This window comes from Bactrocera dorsalis, chromosome 4, assembly GCF_023373825.1.
Source record: "Bactrocera dorsalis isolate Fly_Bdor chromosome 4, ASM2337382v1, whole genome shotgun sequence".
Classification (NCBI taxonomy): Eukaryota; Metazoa; Arthropoda; class Insecta; order Diptera; family Tephritidae; genus Bactrocera; species Bactrocera dorsalis.
This window is the reverse complement of record NC_064306.1, coordinates 43,587,175-43,609,279: the sequence shown is the minus strand read 5'-3', so window position 1 is coordinate 43,609,279 and position 22,105 is coordinate 43,587,175. Positions and strand designations below refer to the sequence as shown.

General features: G+C 32.2%; 1 protein-coding gene across 2 annotated transcripts in view; it reads left to right on the top strand.

Annotated features, from left to right (window-relative positions):
• Window positions 1–22,105, top strand: part of LOC105223632 (uncharacterized) — a 164,945-nt gene that overhangs the window by 95,974 nt on the left and 46,866 nt on the right. For both annotated transcript variants that reach the window (XM_049454529.1, XM_049454530.1), the window contains exon 3: window positions 16,182–16,225. The gene's annotated coding sequence lies outside the window, so the exon portion shown is untranslated. The remainder of the gene's footprint in view (window positions 1–16,181; window positions 16,226–22,105) is intronic.

The window sequence follows — 22,105 nt, the reverse complement described above, 5'->3', positions numbered from 1 at the left end:
AGCTTAGCATAAAATCTTGTAATTATTTTCTATGCCAATGATGACATTTTACTTTCGTTTTATCTTTACAAATATGATTTGATTTTCAACTAAACATAAATCACTTAATTATGCAATATGTGAGGTAACTTTTCACTCATATAAATTCCAGGAAGCCGCTTAAAAGTTTATTGACGGTTGTTAATAATGTTGTTACATACACTGTTAAAAATACGAAAGGAAAACGTTTTGCCATATATTAAAACATGCAGTACATACATCGGCAAAGATATGATATATAACGGTGCCTGTTGCCTACGCATTTTTTGTATGTTTCAGCACTTATTCAAATAGGTCCTTCATTTTGCAATATCTGACAGATGTTTAGAAGTTAAATGCCAGAGAGTGATATGGACTTTTATAAGTGCAATTAATATCATTTACTTTCTGAGTACCTCATTGTGGCAGTCAAGGTAGTTTTAACTAGAAGTTGACACACTTATCTAGGCATTCGCACATATGTGTATATCGAGGTGCATATACCATATATACACACCATTCTTAAACATACAGTATAGTAGTTCTGAGTGCTTCTACTTGTTGTTCTACAAATTTACTTCTTCGTAGTATATGTTCGGTATCCTACTGCTGTAATATGATTTATTATTTTTAGTCTACAATATTTTCATTAAATGAATGCAAATTTCGTTATACTATTTAGTACTAAGCTTGTTTAAATACCAGTGCGTGCTGAAATTTCATGTTGACAGTAAAAACACATTATGTGACATTCTATTGACAATGTCAATATTAGAATTCATCTTGTTTCGATGCCATGACCTTACTTTTACGTCACCACCCACTTCATAGTATATATAAACAAGTAAATACGCAAAATATGTATGTATGTAATAAAGTACGTCGATATTTCCGTGACATTGACCCCCTTTCACCCTTATCACATTCCCAGACACTTACCTTCTTTGGAGTATTTTTATTTTCTAAAAGGTAATTTAATTCGGCATCATCTGAACAATTTGTTTACTCAGTTTGGTATTATTTGTACTTACGATAATCTGAAGTCAAGTTTTAGTAATTTAGTAATAAACATGAAGGTATGCAGTATACATGGTACAGATATTTGGGGCACACTGACCACATTGTAATTACAATACTATCATTAAATAATGTATATTTTTACGCCTTCTTCCACCCAAACACAATAGGACAAAAGTGCATATTTCTACTACACGAATATGTTACTCATACGCTAAGTCAAACATTAAAATAATCCAATTTGTATTGCTGATGGCGATACAAGAGTTTAATTAATTCAATATGAGTCGGCTTAGTGAATGGAAGTTTTCTCCTGCACTCGCTGTGCTGAGGAGCTAGTGCGTATATGTGATCTAGTTAAGTTCCATTGGCTCAATAAATGAACAACTTATTGAAGCGAAAGCAAAGAGTGACCACTTTACGATAAGCTTTTCAATACGTTTCTTTCCGCTCACACGTCAATTGTTTATAAAGTATCAATTTCTTCCAGTCGATATTGGCGATTTTTATACGACCCAGTTAAGTGTTAACAATGCTGAGTGCTCTCATTGAAAGCGAGATAGCGCACAATGCGTTACGAACGCATGCTTCAATACATTGTATGAATTATGTACAGCCATATAAATTCCGATATCATTTATGCGTTGTCACAGTCGACCATCTGGTTATTTCAAATTAAAAATACCACTACTAAGTTTTTTCAATGCGATTGTTTAAGCTGCTGTATATATATGTACGTACGCTGAAGGACATTCTTCTTATCATGCCAATTGCGTGACCGCGCGAGCAAACAATTGTGTCATTCATTTTTCTATATGGCGCACATACATGTATGTGTATATGTAAAAGATTTGCGTAGGCTTAAAACCGTAGAAGGCTAAATGACTCTCTTGTTGCAATATGGACGTAAAATGGGTGCGTAGCTTTCATTTTGCATTCCCTTATTTTTATTTCGCTTAAATATAGTATCCTTTTGCCGCGGTGATATATTTTCGTAAAGTTAAATAATTTTAAAAAAGTATGTTTTCTTCTGACATTTTTTACTAATAGTCCAACCATCAAAAATCAACTCAATCGTATAATAATTTAGACATTTTTTGGGAATTACTATCTTTTAACCAAAGCATTAGGTTATATTATGTTTGCCATGAAATTTTTAACATCCAGAAGGAAACGCAGATACCTCATATTCATGTATATTTGATCAACGGTCTGTGCTGAGTTGATTTAGTCACATCTGCATGTACATATGAGCATTTGCCTAAATTAGGACAAACCAAGTATTGAGACTCTATGAAAAGTTCGGGTATACCCGAATGCCTTCAATTGCAGGCACAATTCATTAAAATATGACGATTTTGCATATAACTAAAATTTGGATAAAAGCAATATAAGAATACAATGTTACTCATACGCTATGTCGAACATTTATATTATTCAATTTTTATTGCTGATGAATGAAAACTTTATTGAATTTTATTCCATATTAAAGAGGCCAAGTTGGATGAGTTGGATGATGAGTGCTTTTCTTGAACTCGCTGTGCTGAGAAACTAATACATAATTGTGAACTAGTTAATTTCCATTAACCCAATAACTAAACAACTTATTGAAGGGACAGCAAGTAAAACTTCACATTCAAATATGTTGAAAAAGAACTCAACATTAACTATACGACGAACTTGTGAATGAAGTACGTTCAAATTTAGTATTTTGATAATATATATTATAGGTGATAGACTCAGTTATTTTTCTGTCCGTCAAAATTTCAAATGTTTTTTCATTAAACTTAAGTACATACAATATATATCTAATATCAATTATATATCTAATATTATAAGTTCAATTAATTTTACGGTATAAGGTCAACCGAAAGTTTGGAAATCTCTCAATAGGTACATACATATATGACATGTAGGTGCAATATTAACCTATTTTATCTTTTTTTGCCACAACTACATATTGTTAACAGAAACAGATGCCAACTGAGTTTCATTAGTGTACCTGACACACCATCAATAACACATAAAGAGTAAAATCAATCGGATTATTGAAAATCCTGATATTAGTTATATCGGGGTATTTTCTTCCGATTTTATCCATTTTCGGCACAGAGATACATTGTTAGAAGGACAGCACTTTCATTCACTTTAATTAAGATAACTTACATATCGACCGATGTAACGAGGTTTAGATTTAGCAAGCAGATCGAAAATCATTCTATTAAGTTAAGGGGTTAATGAAAATATTCACTCTATTCAACCTGTTTTACACACAGAATGAGTATTATAAGGAAAGTATTAACTCCTAATTTCAATAATATATCTTACAGATTGACCATTATCTCAGGCTTTACTCAAGTTACAGCTCGCACAGACAAATAAACGAAAGGACAGATAAACATCCGGATTTCAACTCGTTTTCTGATTATTCATAAATTTTCACATATAGATAAATCTTTATCTATCTTGAATAATTCTTGATGGAAAAAATTTTTGGAAAAAAAAAAATGTTATATTCTATAAAAACATGTTATAAGAATATTAAAAGTAGATATTCTGGTTAGGTATTTATACAGTTTAGTAAATTGAGTTGAGCTTTAGAATGAGCTCAAATAACTATATATTTACATATCTCGGAAACGTTTAATTGATAAAGGGCAATATTAATGTAAAAAAAAATTCCATATTTTTGCTAACTGATATGAAATGGAAATAATACGCGCAGTATTGGAAAATGAAAAATTATTTTAATTACAACATTAAATTTTTATCTGTTTGTTCTTACATGTTTTTGTTAGATTTAATGCTATCGTTGGTATGTGGTATAAATGATTATTTCTAGTCGATAACAATTGCATTATTGGAGCTTATTCCAACCATTAGCAATATTAAATTTAATGAACTGAAATTAATTTATAAATAGTTGGCAAAGTAATTGGTATTTTACTGATCATCGTCGAAGTTTTTAATTATATCCTAATTCATTTTAATGATGGTTGTGTTGGGCTACAAAGTTTTTTAATTGCAAAATAGGTCAGCCAAGCAAAAACATTAGAATAAATAGAACAGACATTTGGAGAAGGTTCTAAACACTTCTGTTCATTTGATTAATTTTTTTTTTAACAGAATAATAGCATCTCAAAAAGCTGCTTAGTTACTTGGCCGAATTGAAATTTATATAAGCGGCTTATATAATAAAAGGAAAGTTCATGTATATATGTCAACATAACAATTTTCTAATGTTGGAGTTAATAAACCCATTAGAATTTAATATGATTACTACAAAAATGATGACTTAGGACAACAAAACTCATTGAAGTAGAGAAAGGGTACAACCCTCACCAAAAAAAGCTCTGTATACCCTTTGTGTTTTCCAGTAAACATATTTTATACTCTTTTATAAAATATTGGCTTTCACAAATGCCTTCCTTTAAATTTAGTGGCATATATTGTTTCCTCACGATACATTTTCTCGCTTTCCCTCTCGTCATCACAAATGTGTTGCTAACAAATATTTATAATAACATATAATTCACTAATCCTTGGCATGTTTGTGAATGCCACTTGTTCATTGACACTCATTGTTGTCCACGTTAGATTGGACTATCATTATCGCCCTTTGCTCTCTTGACATATTACTCAACCCTTGATCGCACCTATGTGAACCACTTAACTTCCCTACTACGTTTTAGACTCAAGTTTATGAATTTCGAAAGCAACACTTAATAAATAATTTATTTGATACATTTAGCGAAAATAAAGTGCTCATCTGGCTTACTTGATAAGAAAACAACGTTGAAAAAAGGCGCAAAAATATAGATAACTTTACGTTTGCTTTAGCGTCAATCTTCTTGAAACTCATGCAATTATTAATAACATTTTAAGAAAGTGTAACGACATAGACAATTTAACTTTATGGCTTACATCCTGCCTTGCTAATGATGTTTCTGACAAACCAATCGCTGTGAGAAATGTTACACATACGCCATGTCATCTCGCAACAATGCCTGGCAATGCTACATTCAACTAACCAACATTTTTTCTCTAATTTCTTAAAACTATAACATTTAAGACTTTCTGGAATAATCTTTGGTGTTCAGCAAAAGCTTTCATCACACCTTTAATAATACACGTTTAAAATTACATCTTTCGCAAATAGCTCAAAAAATTTAACGCCAATAATCTCCTTACTTTCATCAAGCAGTAAACCAGATTAGTCAAAAGCAGCATAAAAGGTGTTAATAAGCAAACTCAAAAGGGTCAGAACAAATAGCAAGAAAATAATCAAAATACTGAAAAATGCAAAGGTTTAACCAGAGGATAAAATAAATTGGGGGTGCAAAACAATTCTTTTTAGTATTAAAGAGAAAAATAAAATTAAACGATGCCTTGGATAATGTTCTCTGCCAAATTTGTTGAAGTTTTTCCTAAATAGAAGGGTTTTCTTAGACTTGAGTATAATCGGTCGGTTGCATGCAGCTGTATACCATAGCGGTTGGATATAGGCGGTTCCGCAGTTAGCAGAAAATCTTGAGATTTTTGTTATGTGTGTATTTTTAAAATTGACATTTCATGTTGCCCAAAGAGCAACAAATTCTGGTATAGTGCAGATCCAGAGTTTATGGTAGCATAATATGATATTACTGAGAACACGAAAAATAAAAAAAACAAAATTTTTTAAATAGCTGCAGTAAATAAGCTAAAAATATATGTACATACATATTGCGTTTAAGTACATACGAATGTCAAGTTTATTTAATTTCCGCTTTCCAAAGACTTCCTTGTAAGCAATTAAAAGTTTGCAAGCATTCAAACTTTGCTATTTAGTATATAAATATGTCTGAACTTACATATATTTAGTGTGTTTAGTAGCGCCCACGAATAAATTTGTTGCGGTCAGAATTTCGGTAAAACAGTTTATTTTAAGATGCAACCAAAGTTGTGGGCAATTAGTGGTGAACTTACTAATTGTGGTACTTGATGTGTGATTCGTGTGTTCATATGTACCTATATTTAAAATATGCCATATAATTTGTAAATTTTCATTTCTGAATATATATTTATTTTGTCAGAGCAAAGTTGAATTGTTATATGTTCAGGGATGACCTTTCAGTAATCTTGCTCAGACATACACCCGTTAACGAAATTTAATATTTTCTGAAAATATAATTTAACTTTTTTAACTTGAGAATAAAAATTATATATAAGTAGTTGTTGAAAATATTGGCTAGCTTTTTTAGTCTTAAAGATACATACATCACTTTATTTCTTTCGTAAGAAAATCACTAGTCCGCCCGGTATAAAAGTTTTCATAAAGCCAAGAAAGTAAAGCGTGTATTTTTAATTTTTGATTGTAACGGGTGATTTTTTTTGAGGTTAGGATTTTCATGCATTAGTATTTGACAGATCACGTGGGATTTCAGACATGGTGTCAAAGAGAAAGATGCTCAGTATGCTTTGACATTTCATCATGAATAGACTTACTAACGAGCAACGCTTGCAAATCATTGAATTTTATTACCAAAATCAGTGTTCGGTTCGAAATGTGTTTTATCGACAAATTTTGTTCAGCGATGAGGCTCATTTCTGGTTGAATGGCTACGTAATAAGCAAAATTGCCGCATTTGGGGTGAAGAGCAACCAGAAGCCGTTCAAGAACTGCCCATGCATCCCGAAAAATGCACTGTTTGGTGTGGTTTGTACGCTGGTGGAATCATTGGACCGTATTTTTTCAAAGATGCTGTTGGACGCAACGTTACGGTGAATGGCGATCGCTATCGTTCGATGCTAACAAACTTTTTGTTGCCAAAAATGGAAGAACTGAACTGGGTTGACATGTGGTTTCAACAAGATGGCGCTACATGCCACACAGCTCGCGATTCTATGGCCATTTTGAGGGAAAACTTCGGACAACAATTCATCTCAAGAAATGGACCCGTAAGTTGGCCACCAAGATCATGCGATTTAACGCCTTTAGACTATTTTTTGTAGGGCTACGTCAAGTCTAAAGTCTACAGAAATAAGCCAGCAACTATTCCAGCTTTGGAAGACAACATTTCCGAAGAAATTCGGGCTATTCCGGCCGAAATGCTCGAAAAAGTTGCCCAAAATTGGACTTTCCGAATGGACCACCTAAGACGCAGCCGCGGTCAACATTTAAATGAAATTATCTTCAAAAAGTAAATGTCATGAACCAATCTAACGTTTCAAATAAAGAACCGATGAGATTTTGCAAATTTTATGCGTTTTTTTTTTTTTTAAAGTTATCAAGCTCTTAAAAAATCACCCTTTATATGACAGTGAGAGTTCTAAAGAGGCATTGTAGTTAACACACAAAATGGGGGAATTGATAAAAACCAACTGTTCAGTTCAGCAGTTTTGCTATTCGGAAGTATTTCCCAGTGATATACGTTTTACAGCCATCTTACAACTTTTTCGTTACATTCCTGCAGTACGATTTGCCTTTTGCTTCAAAATAATCCTGTTACTGATCTCTTTTTTGAATATAATGTAATTTGACAACCTATTATTACATAAGAAATTTATTCTAATGCCAAGGCATAATGTCACTATGTACCACAGCTGCAACCTTCGAAAAAACTAATCATTATTTTTATAAAGAATATGTCCGACACTTTTGTTCGATATCGTTAGGGTAGAGGATAACCCTATTCCCTATCAAACACTTATTTTATGTCATATGTGTACTTTATTTTACATAATTAAAGAGTTTCTTCATGCATAAATTTATAAAATAAAATAAAAATTCAATCTAAAAAAAGTCTAAGTTGTTTTTTGGAGATATTAATATAAATTCTTATTATGATTTATAAAAGTAGATTATGAAATTTTAGAAAGACAATTTTTTTTTTGGATAATTTTTATTGTTGGTATTCTAATATTTCTACCATTGAAAAGGGATGAAAAATTTAAAAAGTTCAACTCATTTTAATTTTTTTTACTTTTCTTATATGAAAGTATACACAACCATGCAAATCAGCACTTAATCCATACAATCAAGGAGTCGAGCATAAAAAAATATTTGTCTTATAAGAACATATAATTTATGAAGTGTAAAATTGATGCAGTAAAAAGAAAGTTAATTTTGTCGAGACTGAAAGTAACGGCTTGTCTATACTGTGTAAGTGAAGTTATAGAAACGACAAGGATACGCCAACGTCATATAAATACATGTGTCGGTAGCAATAGCAAGTATATGTATGCTTGCATACCGTACAGGAGTATTACCCTGTACGAAAACCTTGGAAACTTTTAGGATTTTATTAAGCGAACTTTCATTCCTATATCTTTATACCTTTGATAAAAGTTAAAAAAAACACGCTGCATTTATTTTCAGAATGTTTTGCATTTGTGAAGAATCAGAATTTCCAACGAATTTTCTGTTTGGTTTCTGCTCTATACTACATACTTACATATATATGTACATGAGTCTATTTACGAAATAAGGCAATAAAGATTTAGTACATAACATGAACTCATGCAAACAAACCACCCACAAATGCAAGCACCTACGCACACGATGAAACCGTGTGTGTTTAAAGACATAAATTCACTTTTGACTGCTTTTAAAAAGTATATCAATTTAAGCTTTTTATATTCTTTTGAATGCCGTAAACTGAAAAGAAGAAATTATTTAGAATAGGTTGCAAAAGATTTAGAGTGTCGATTGAAAAAAAAATTGCGTGATGGAGGAAAAATCGTAGAAATTCGTTGCACATATGTTAGGGCAGTTGGAAATCATTTCAGCTATTGCTGTTAAGCACAAAAAATTAAAAAGAAGCTCGAGGTCGTCGAAGAAAAACGAACGTGATTGATGATCTTTGGGTACAGAGATAATTTGCTAAACGTTATGCTACCATAAACTGAAGAAAACATGCTGTAGAGATGATGTTATCAACAACATAACTACCTGAAACATACAAGGTGTGTTCCAAAGTAGACAGGACTTAAAAAAAAAACAGAACAAATGGTTTTTTCGGCAAAATCAATTTATTTTATTCAAAATAGTCTTCTTATGTTTCAATACAGCTTTTTGAATGTTGGATTCTGAGCAATTTGTCCAAGCAAGTTGTGCACACCTTTCGTAAGCCCAAATGTTCGGTCAAAATGCGATCAATCGATGTTTTGGAGATGTTCAATTCCATTTCCATGAATTTCAATGATAATTTCGGCTGATTTTTAATAAATTCGCGCACGTTGATCGTCATTTATGTCCTCACGACCACTTTGAAAACGTTGAAACCACTCCTGCACTCTGCTACGGCATAGGCAATCATCACCGTAAACTTGCTTCATCAATTGAAAAGTTTCAGTAAAAGTTTTACCTATTTTAAAACAAAATTTAATGTTGGCTCTTGAAGTTCATTTTCGCGCCGATAACACAAATATACTGACCCTTAAAACGCAATAACTTCACTTCCAATCGATGAAATGTCTCACTGGATAATCGATAAAGTCGACATATATGTAAGTGGTGCCATCAGGGGGCGCTATATTCAAAAAGTCCTGTTTACTTTGGAATCCACCTTGTACATTGAGGTTGGTATCTGAGGGGATCAAGGATGCAAATGTAATTTGCATACAATGGCCTAGTCAATTCCTTAGTACCTTAAGCGTAGATTGGCAGTCTTTTAGTTTCAAAATAAAGAGGAATGTGGCGGAAAGCAAAGGAACTCTGGAATAACACCGCATTGCAAACCTGCCAGAAATGTATTCAATCCATGCTGAATACAAATGAAAAACTTATAAAAAACCACAGGAGATATATCATACAGGTTACTAAAAAGCCATCGAATGAAAGATGACATTAATTTTTTGTATTTATTCAAAAGAAAATATTTTACGCCTAATATTTTGACCAATGAATCTTTTAAAAGAACAAAAATTATGTTTTAATACTCATAATAAGTGATTTTCGATATATTTAGGTTTAATAAAATAAATAAAAGATTCAGTTATACAGTATGTCAACTATTTGATCACACCTGGGTATCAGAAAAAGGTTTTTGTTTGAAACTTTTTTATTTATAATGACAATCCAATTTTATTTTATATACAAAACAATTAAAAGTAATAAAATAAAATTAACACATTTGTTTTGCTACTTTTTTTTTGCACTTGCTAGATTTTATAGAATTTTAAAAAATGTCTCCGCTGCACATTTGATCAATTGGTTGGCATGAGCGATTTTTTTTTACTTAATACTTAATATGACCCCCTTTTGCTTTGATTACTGCCTCAATTCGTTTGGGCATGGACTCGACCACCTCTCTACAGAAATCTCCGCCAGTATTTTGCCAGGAATTTTTAGCCTTCTGCCATAAATCGTCAAGATTCTGACACTCACTTTGGGCATCAGAAATCGCACGCTTGACCTCAACCCAAGCATGTTCGATTGGGTTGAGGTCTGGCGATTGAGGGGGCCAGTCGAGTACTTCAAAATCGTTGTTTTGAAGCCAAGCTTTAGCTACACGAGAAGTGTGTTTCGGATCATTATCTTGCTGGAAGATGACGTCCGACACATTCTTGCCCCACACTTCCAGACTCTTGCACAAACCTTGTTGAAGGATATCGACATATTGGTTGGCATCCATTCGTCCGGCAACTCTTACGCACTCTCCCACCCCCTCCATCCTCATACACCCCCACATCATTACACTACCGCCTCCAAACTTGACCATTGGTTGAACAATACGGCTAGTCAAAGGTTCCCGGGGTTTCCTCCAAATCCATTGACTCCCATCTTTTCCCAGATGGTTTATTTTTGTCTCGTCGGACCATATGACTCGCATCCAGTCATTTTGGGTGTAGGTTTTATATTTTTTTTGCAAATTGGAGTCTCAATTTAAGGTGTCGTTTTGTCAAGAGTGGTTTTTTTACTTTGACACGTCCGTGAAATCCGTTTTTCCGCAATTTCTTCCTTATAGCTTCACTTGTTACATTTACTCCATCCCTATGGGAGAGATCACGTCTGATTTGGCCCGCATTCTCATGCACACCAAACTTTATCCGCCTAACAATGCGCCTTTCCAGGGTGGCATTCAAAATTGGCTTTCGTCCAGGAGTGTTTTTTACACATAAAGGGCTCATTGATTGTCTTATTTTTGAAATCACGCCTACAGAAACACCAACGAGTCTTGCAATTTCTCTATGCGTTGTGTTTAAATGAATAAGCCTTTTGATTTCGTCCATTTTTGTTGCACTTAGTTTTTTCATCTAAAGTCAAGCCAAACTAAAAAAAAACTCACCTTTTACTAGAAACAAGAATATAACGATTCCACAAGTATTATTTAAAGAATCAAAGGAAATACTTGAATCTCAGAGCAATATTACGGCGATGAATACCCATTTACTTCACAAAGTCAACTAATTGATCACATGCCTTTGTCTACATTTGTAAATATTCTCTAAAAAGTAACGGCACATTTTCGGTAATTTCGCACTTACTAACTGTTCTTGCATAGGCCTACTTAGTGAACTTAACCCTTTTATTCAAAAGTTTGTTTAAATAAAAAAGAACAAAATAGAAAATTTTTGGAAATGTATGTGATCAAATAGTTGACATACTGTATATTTTTGAAGTGTTATAGTTGCACATAATTCAAAGTTATTAAGTAAAAACTGCTTACACCTATTATTTGTGCAGTGTGCTCCAAGCAGCCTCCTTTATTTGTAGAGTTAACCCAATGGCGCCATGAAAGAAGACAGTGAAACTTTTGATGTACGTATCACTTGTCTAACACGATTCGGAAAAAAATACTCTTATGCCTGAGTTCTTAAGTAAACAAATATGTAGATCTATATGAGCGCTTTCTCTTTTGTTTGTAAGCAGATGTTGGCTTTATTTTACTTCAACGTCACCCTTGCAACTGCGTAGATTAACTGTAAATGTTGTTTAAGTTTTACTTTTTGCTTTTGTTTGACCTTAAAGCTTCAACATTACATACTCAGGTGAACATAAGTTAGTGCTCAAATGTTTTGAAAGTATGGTTGCACCGAAGCTATTATAATACGATTCACAAATACAAAATATTTCTTACAAGAATAGTCAAATAAAAAACTTTTCCATACAATCACTTGAATCCAATCGTTCAGTTTGTATGCCAGCTAAATGCTATGGTGGTCCGATATCGGATAGATTCAAACAAATGAGCACACTCTTGAGACGAAAAGAACATGTACAAACTCGATAACGATAACTCAAAAATTGACGGACATGCCTATATCGACACAGCTCGTCAAGCTGACAACTTATTCACTTGTATATCTTAAAGGTTCTTCGAAAAAAAATTAAAAAATTTAAAAGTGGTGGCCTTTTAAAAATTTTAAAGAAGTTTAATTGTGGTTGTTTTAGGTGTGGCAAGTTTTGTTTCAACAAAAAACGTGTTTAAGAGTAGACAGGTTAACTGAACAATTACATTTTAGAAGCCTGTAACTCAAAATATACTTGAAATACTAATGTGTCATTTTTATATATTGGTAAATAACTAAAAAATTGATTTAACAACTAGTAATAGTGATTTTGAGCTAAAATTAGTGATTTGCGCATCAGTATTCTTATTCTCGTTGTAATTTAAATATAATTAAAAAGGTAAGTCGCGTTTTCATCAGCAGTGCTTTCACCAATAATTAAACACTTCTTTCAATACGAAACCGAAATAACAGAGCGAATTTTCTACCCATAGGCTTCCTCAGCAAATACATACATACTTATACATACTTATATTCATGCAATTGCCTACAGAATAATTACAGAGACTTTGTCGTAATTAAATGTGTATAATTACTTGTGTGGAAGCTTTTGTTAATCGGATCGCATGCAAATGTCAAATTTAATCTTTAGCAACGTTACCGAAGCTACAAAAAGTAGCGTAAGAACTAATTAATTATTTACCGTATTAAGACCAATCAGGAAAATAGTCGTATAGCTAATTGACTCTCAAATGATCTCTGAAAAATGCGCAGTTCGCCATATTTAACGAGATTAAGCAAATTGAGTTGCGGTCGCTTGGTGCAGAAAATTAACTTAAAAGCTTATTTTTTAATTCAAACATTTGTAGGAATATGTATTTGATCAATACACAGCAGGCAAATCTTCCACATTTTGAAAGGTCATTGAAGTGTTTCTATAATAATTTTTAAAAAGCAGAGCATTCAAAATCAAATTTGCTCTACCTAAAACCTTCATTTTATCTCCCTATTTTCCATGCAAGGATCGTTTTTAACATAGCTATTAGATTCCCTCAATTTTAATAAAAAATTTCACAAATTTCTGACACACAGGTATACTATTATTAGAAAAGGATTTTCTCCGAATTTCTATAATAAATCTCAGCGATGGGGCATTATACAGGTATTCGTAAAAAAAAATCGCAATTTGAGTATATTTCAAGCGCATTATTCGGGCAAAGTTTTATTCTGACACATTCATTGATGCATGACTTGAATTATGAAAAGCGAAAGAATCCAATGGAATTTAAAATTGGCTTATATGGCGAGTAGGCGTTGAGGAATATCAAAATAACACTGTATATCAAATCTGTTACATGATTGGAAAAGATTTGTTCTGAGCGAATTTTCTTTTAGCTTGAATGGTTTAAGAGATATGTACATTAAGCCTTTTAGAGGGTGGGGCCGTCCCCATTTATTTTCAACATTTTTGCCAAGCTAAAGCTAATAATTTGTGACAAAAAAGTACACATAAATTGTAAATAAAGCCCAAAATACTTTATTATTCACCAATATTTATTTTATAGCCTCCAATATAATCTTCATACACGTATGCCAAACCTTGGAACCTTGGACACATTTCATAAGCACTTTTTGGGATGACGTTCAACTCCTTCAGGGGACTTTTTTATCTCTTCGATCGCCTGAAAAATTTTTTGCATATCAAACTCACAAGCCCATAACTCATCGGCAATTATAATGCTTTCGGGATTCGAATGATCAAGCATGTTCAAAAAGACCTGTTTACGGTACTATTTTTCAAGAAAATGTAGCTTTATCGAGACGGTTGACGGTATTTGGCATAGTAATTAAGGATAGTCCCACCAACTTAGCAAAGCATGTTTTTTTGAAATATCATTTACCCGTGGAATTGAATTACAATTTCCGAGTACATTTTCAATAAAATTAATGTTTATGCAGATTTTAAATAAATTTAACAAACATTTATTAATTATAACCTCCCTCTTCAAATTTAGTTCGTTGGACATAATTGCAGGCTTGGTTTGTTCAGTAATAATGACTCGGTCTGTTCAGGGTGTGAAACTCTATTTTCATAAAAAATACCATAACTCTTGAAGAGTTTAGGGTAGATTTTGCATTGCCGACTTTTGAAGAACATAAGGTTTTCTAAAAACACATTTTACTTAAAACAAGTAAGGAAGGGCTAACTTCGTGTGCAACCGAATATTTTATACTCTTGCAACTAGCAAGAATCAAAGTATTTTCTTGGCTTGGAGTATGGGAACCTAAGCAATTTTATATGTAAATATTACACCTTAAAGTATTTACCTGGATTTGATTCTTGCTAAAGAGTATAAAATATTCTGTTGCACCCGACCTTTGTTCTTCATTTGCTGTCTATTGTTCTGCCTCAATATTTATATACTCGTATACATATATATATACATATAGCCCCAAATATTCGAATAATATTTGAGTGCCTTTAAATATACGAATTTTTGTATTGAAAAATGTAGCTAGTTTGTTTAAGGAGTTTTTTTTTTTAAATTTGAGTTATGTTTTTGTAATTAAGACATATGTTTATGTATTATTTATATCAGAAACATTGAATTCTCATATTCAAATTTTATAAATAAGTTAAAACAATTTCCAAGCAGGGATCTTGTTTCTCTGTATGTACCTTCGTTTTAACCCATGAATTCGTTATATTAGTTTTGATTCACCCTAATGTAGGTATATGATATATTTACCAGGAATTTTATTTCAAAGTAAAAGCAAAAAGCTTATGTTATTACTGTGTGGGCATAGCTAAGCTTCAAAACAACTAAAAATAGAAAAATCACGTTTTTCAAGCAACTGAACATAAACTTTGCACAGACCCTGATGGCTTGCGTTTTATTGCGTAGAAACTTTGCCCAGCGGATTTCATAACCATATTTTTTCCTCACTGCACCGCTATGTATTATATAACTCCACAGCTCTTCTTGATGCAACATGGAATTGCACGCTACTTGCTATTAAACTGTCATATCCCTACAGCATTCGCTGCACTGTTGATGTGGAAAAAAGTGCAGCACTGTTACGAAGTACTAGCTTGGAATTAAATTTATATAAGAATAGGAATTTTGGATTGGTGTTAAAGTTCATATATAGTGAACGTAATGCTTTGCGAAAAAAATCGTTAGCTAGAAACTAAAAGTCGTAAGGGATATACTCAAATTCGACTTTCCAGTAAATGCAATTGCAATTGTAAGGCTCTGCAATGCGTTCTTTATTCAAATAATGTCAGAACACTTGAAAAGGTTACAATTTTATTATCAGTGTAGTAATTTAGTCACCCTTTAAGAATTTTCAAAAAAGCTAATTTATGAGCAAATCCCATTTCAAAGTTATTAAAAGCCACTGACACTGAGTAGAGATTAAATTGCTTGTAAATAAGATAGTCAGTTAGTTTAAATCGTAAATTTAGCATAATTAAAGTAAATTGAACTAAGTATTATGAACATAGGAATGATCTCTATGGAAATTTTAATATTTATTCGTGAACTAATTTATTTTGATTTAGTCCCTTTATCGAGTTTACGCGTATCGGCTTCTTCTCTCTCTCAAAATTAATATTTCAAATAGTTTTGAGGTATGAAATAGTAATTTCAATTTTTTCTAAAAAGTTTCATGAGTTTTTCAAGAGTACTCTCCTCTGCTCTGAATTATAATGTTATTGAATTGTATTCCACTGAATGCTATTGAAACTTATTTATTTGCAATTTTATATGTATATAAATATTTTTTACTGAAATGCTTACAAAACTCATTCTGCATGCAGCTGCTCATACTGCTGACCATTTTTGATGTCTCTGGCCAATTGCATATTCAACGAACATTTTATTTCCATTTATCGCCTTTTTGTAAAAGTTTTTACGTTTTTCTACTTTCAGAGAGGAGGCATTTTAACGCTCAACTAAAAATTTACATTTAAAAGGTAAGTGAAAAATTTTATGGTATTGGTTTTCGCGGGGAATATTTGTAAATACCTTACTAACAAAGTGTAAAAAAAACTATTGAAGCAAATAATTTGCATATTGCTGTAAAAGTAGTTATGAATATAAAGCTATCGAATACTCTCAGCTCTTTTTATTCTTTTCTTGTTATTCACCAATTAGCTAACGCACAATGTCGACATCAGCTACGTGGCAGAACTCAATTCAATAAGTTGTGGTTTCACCTTATAAGATTTTTACTTTATATTGCTACGTACGTGATTGATTTTATTAAATCAAGCTAAAGCCTTGCGGTGAATCATTGGTAAAGTGAAATATTCCATTCTTCTGAAATTACTGCTGTTCATTCTATTTGCCAAAGCCACCTATCAGCAAATTGACCCTGAATTGAACGATTGATTTTCACTCATCATTATCAACGACTTTCAGTTTTAGTATTCAGCTTTATCCGCACAACAATAACCAAGCAGTTTATTTGTCTTTCTTATAAACAAGCATTGACCGTAATCGGACATCAAAGTAACCAAAAAGAACGATGTTAAAATGAAAAAGTCAACAATTGTGCCCATAAATTTATAAAAATGCTTTTCGAAGAGCTTTTGTGAAATGAATAAAAGCATAAGCACATAAATATACAGAAAAAGCTATATATATATATTGCACTAGATAAATTGAACTTGCAAGAGTTGCTGGCTGCTTTCATTTTTTTCGTTTCTTTAGTATTTCTGAATTATTGCTCTGTGTGTTTGTGTAGTTGGATTTGTGAAGTATCAATGTTTTAAAATTCCAATGCATAAATTTAACTTTCTTCATACACACATCCACATTATCTCGTAGCCTTCCGGTTTTTTTCTAAGCATATTATAAAGATCAAGATACAAAAGCATATAAGGATTTGGTGATTTTTCCAATAAAGCAAGTGGGAAATAAAAAAAATATAAGCTACATTAATATATTCATAACTATATAGAGCATCAAAGACATATTTCTACAGAACGCTAAAAGAATAAATCATAAAAAATAGTAAATTAATACGACTTATATAGGGATGATAGGTCACAGGTGTTTGAAGAAAACCGAGAGGAGGAAAAATTGTGGAAGAAAAATAAAAAATTGCGAATGTCAGTAACTACCTCAAAATTTCAAATGCAAAACAAAGCAGAATATGCATTGACTATTATTGGGAAAAGCGATTTGAAAGAAAAACTTTTGCTAGAAACATTTTTTAGAAAATATTGGTAAATTTTTTTGACCCAGTAATTGATATACTAATGTACTACATTCATATGTTCACACCGTAGACTAGTTATATGGATGTCTGCCAAGGCGTATGAGCAACGTTTTCATTGCACCTTCCGTCGACTCTGAATCGCAAATTTTTTTAATAGAAATCTTTTCAATTAGGTTTTTTATTACTTACTGAGGTTCTTGTTATTAGAAGAGAACTTTAGACCACCTTAAATGTTGGTCTCGCGTAGAGTACTGTATCACCTCAACATAAGGGGTGTCGGGAAAGGAGGCACTTGCTCTAATTTTTGAATTTCTGACGCATTTTTACTTTTATTCCGTCTTTTACTAAAGTTTTATTGACAAATTACTCAATACTCATAAATTTCAATTGATTATTTATAATCTCCAAACCCTTTTTGTATTATGAAAAGGGCAATAAAACTCTTTTGTGTGATTTATGTTTATTTTTATTTAATTTTTTGTCTGAGTGAGTTACCTTGGCAAATATTTCTGTTGCTTAGTTCATATTGACGCACGTGCACAGGTACGAAGCCAACAGAAAATGATATCTGGCGAATATCTTGTATATGATATGAAAAAGGATGATAAATTGAAATTGATGGCAATTCGTAGAAATTTGGAACAGAAATGACCCATGACTTCTTGCTGATTTTCATAAATTCAAATAAAACGTACTCCGTCTTCCCCCATTAATACTTGTAACACTGCTCAAAAAATCTGAAGAACAAATTTGCAACTGATGTGATAAGTGTATGGGGGTATTTGAGGTATCCCTACGAATTGAAAGAATGCCGCATATCAAGTTTCATCAATATATTTCAATGTTTACTCAAGCTATAGCTTCCACGGTCGGACCGAGGGACTGACAGTCACCTGTATCTCAACTTTTGTCGTCATCCAATTCATTTATACAATATATACATATATAACCCTATATATATCTTGATAAGTATTAGGAGAACAAATCTATTATACTCTGTAGCAACAGGTTGAACCCATAATTATGGGTATAAGATTAAGGCAAGCATAACTCTTAATGTATGCTTGAGCTTGAGCGATAATATGCACGCTACGCCATTTCTGTAATTTTCTGTAATTTATGCGCACAAAATTTTCCAAAACCTTTTGTTATCACTTACGCCACCACTTGTTTATATCTTACAGCATTTTCATATATTCTTCATTTAACGCATATAAAGCAGTGTTTGTTATACATTCATATATGTTAATGTATTCTGACATAATGGCTTAAGTAACTTAATGCTCGCCTTCATTCCGAAAGCTTGAAACTCCATGTGTAAGTGTGTTCTCTTGCTAAGGCAGATTTACTTAAACATGCGTGAGTAAATCTGCACATTTGCTAGCGGTAAAACCTTTACGCGCCGCTGCTTGTTTGTTACATATTGAAAACCTGTGGATTTAGTCAGTTAAAAGCAGCAGGATATATGCTTTATTGCCGTAATTTTGTGCCAGACATGGCTTATTGTCTTTTCTTGGTGTGAGTCGGCAAGTAGCAAACTGTTGGATTTTTGTTTACCTTCACATTATTATCTCATTTATTTTATTTTTTAGGAAAGCTTCTTTTGATGACTTACTAACTCTATGGAGTAATTTTTCGATGATCATATTGTCATCACTTTTGTATCGTTTGTTCAGCAGATAATTTATTAGTAGTGTTAAAATTTCTTTTTTTCCATTTTGCTAAGAAAAAGTAAGAATTGAATGAATTGAAAACTTTAAACGTTTTTTTTTGTCCTTTACTTAAATATTTGTCAATATGTACCCTAGTGAAATCAAGTAGACAGGTTTTCATGAGCAAAATGGACTCTAGCACTATAAAGATATAAAATCAGACTCAAACTTTCCGAAACCAGTTGTCCTCAATCAGAAAATTAAGAGAGATAATTAAAATTGTGAAATTCGCGAAATTAAAGATAGGGCTTAACGGATACATACTCCTATATTGATTTTGCCTTTTGCAATTAAATTCATAAGTGGGACAACATTTTCATAAGTAGTGATATATAAATTATCGGATGAACATGTGAAAAAGCTTTAGCAAAATTTTACTATCCTTTTTAAGGTTTCGCTTATGCAGAACGAAATTAAAAGTTTTTTTTCCAAATTTTGAGAATGTCTTCATACAATTAACTAAAATTGCCGTTATAAGCTGCAAACTTACCAACGAATCGTTCATAACCACGTCATATTTCCATCTATTTGAGTTTTATTGCTGTGGCTGCTGCTGTCACTGACTTGTCGACGTCGGCAATTGATGACCGGTCGAGTTGTTGTTTTGCTTCCATTTGCTGTACTGGTTGGTTAGTTTTGCGACAGTTTTTATATTTCGTTCTGTACTCCTTTTTGGTTTTATTTTATGTTATTTTGTCGTCAATGAAGCTAATTGACAGTGACAGCTGCACGTGCCCAATTATCAGGCATTTTTTATGCTTATAACTTTGAGTATGTATGGTATATCTGCTGATATAGGGTTGGGCATCTGCTTTGTTTAACCTACTGTTTGCCGGTCTCCGCTAAGACTTGAGGATTGTCAATTGTCATTTAATTGAATTTCGAATTCTCATGTACATACTTTTGAAAGTATACCATATATTAATACATTAACGATTACAATACTGTAAAAATTATTTGCTATCAGAACGAAAACGAGTCTATTGAGAAATTCCTTTAATAATATTTAAATTTTGTAATTAACTTAGTGCTTCGAAATGTTAAAACCTTTTTCCAGCTCGGGCCATAAAGTAATAAATAATATTTGTACTAGTGTATAGTATAGTATAGTGGCTGTCAGAGTTAAGTCAAATGGTTCATCCTCTACAACTATCATAAACATCATTTCCACTTTAAAGAAACTATTTCATATCATATTTTAAAATTAATAAAATACATTAAGCATACGTTTTGGTGACAACAGACTAAAAATCCCATAAATTGTGGCTACAATGCAATTAGTGATATAAAAAATCTATTATGTTATCCTTGCTATACTACGAATTAAGTTTTTAACCCGCATGCCACTTAAAAATTACATTTATTATGTAAATATTTGTTTACTTTTCCGGTTAGTATATTTTTCAATTTTGTATACGACATGTGCACAATATGAATTGTGGTTAAAATAATGTTTACCAAAACATTTTGTGGTTCATTGTCCACTTTAGCCCATTAATAGCTAATTCTAAAGCTCTTGCAAAATGCTCATAACATATTGATTCTAATAATTTTGTCTAGTTACTTAACATTTTGTACAACCTTCGTGATAAAATTAGTAACGTAAAAATTTTTCAATTTCATTTCCAGTAGGTTGGTATTGCAAATTACTGGAATTGAATTGCTTTCACGCCCACAAAACCAAACTCGCCTGCTCTTCAAAAAACAATCCAATTAATCTTATTTTGAGTATTTTGCAGTCATGTATACTTTTCTAGCCATTATAATAAATGGTCCAGCCTTATATTCCATCTCATAAATTTGGATTACTCATACGCACGACCGACCATGAAAATATCGAAGTTGCTCTTAAAACTACTTCTACTTCAGTATCCAATAACTTGATATTACAAACAATTATATTCACTGAATATTCTATTCTGAGAAAACAACAAATACAACAAATGCGTTTCTTATTTAAAATTTTGATATTTGCGAGCCCTATCTGTTTTTTTGTTTTCTTTTGGGTTTTGTGGCACGTTCCGAGAGTGTCCGTGTCCTCATAAAAAATATATCATAATGATTCCAGGAATGAAATTTAAATTTTTTTTTAATAAATTTTGTGCTGCTGAGCGATCAAGAGGAGCTACAAAACAATAATCTCTTCCAACTACTGCTTCAAACTTTAAAATGCTTCGTAAGTTTAGCAATGTGATTTCAAATTATTTGAAAAGTATTGTGATGGGGATGTGCATTAGAAATTATTTCAGTTAAAGTGCAAAATATTTTAATGAGAAAATATTCATCGGGGTATCAAGAAGTATAAAAATAAATAAATAAGCATTATGAGTTAAAGCAAAACAATACTAACAGCAAAAACAATTTCTCGAGACAACTAGTACTGCTATCCTCAAAAATATATTTTAGCAATTTGCTCTGCGCCCTTTCGATTTGAAATTATTGTTTTGTAAAACTGGAGAATGGACAGTTGTCTCCGATAAAATCTATTTCCAATGAAAGATTTGGTAGTACACCCTTGGTACGGTGAAACTGTGCATACCGCTCCACTAGCCACCTGCTGAAACAGCAAAAAACTGAAGACGAAGCAGCTGTCTTGCAAAATCTACCATAAGAACAGCATAGAAATATGGTTTACCAGAAAACATAATCAAGACAAATTGATGCATGAAAATATGTGGATTTATGTAAACGAGCAGTACTGATGAATGGCTGATGGCTTGTTGACTACGCATTGACGGCTTATCAGTTTTCCACACAACCAACAATGTCCTTTCTTGTTGACGTAAGACTGCTACTCCTACCTGGGAGTCGTTGAGGACAGCAGCTTCAGGCAGGTTATAGCTCTTTATTTGTGGATTTCTATTTATTTGAGTCATTGATGTGTACTAAATGCTTTAGAAGTAGAAAAGTAGAGTCTT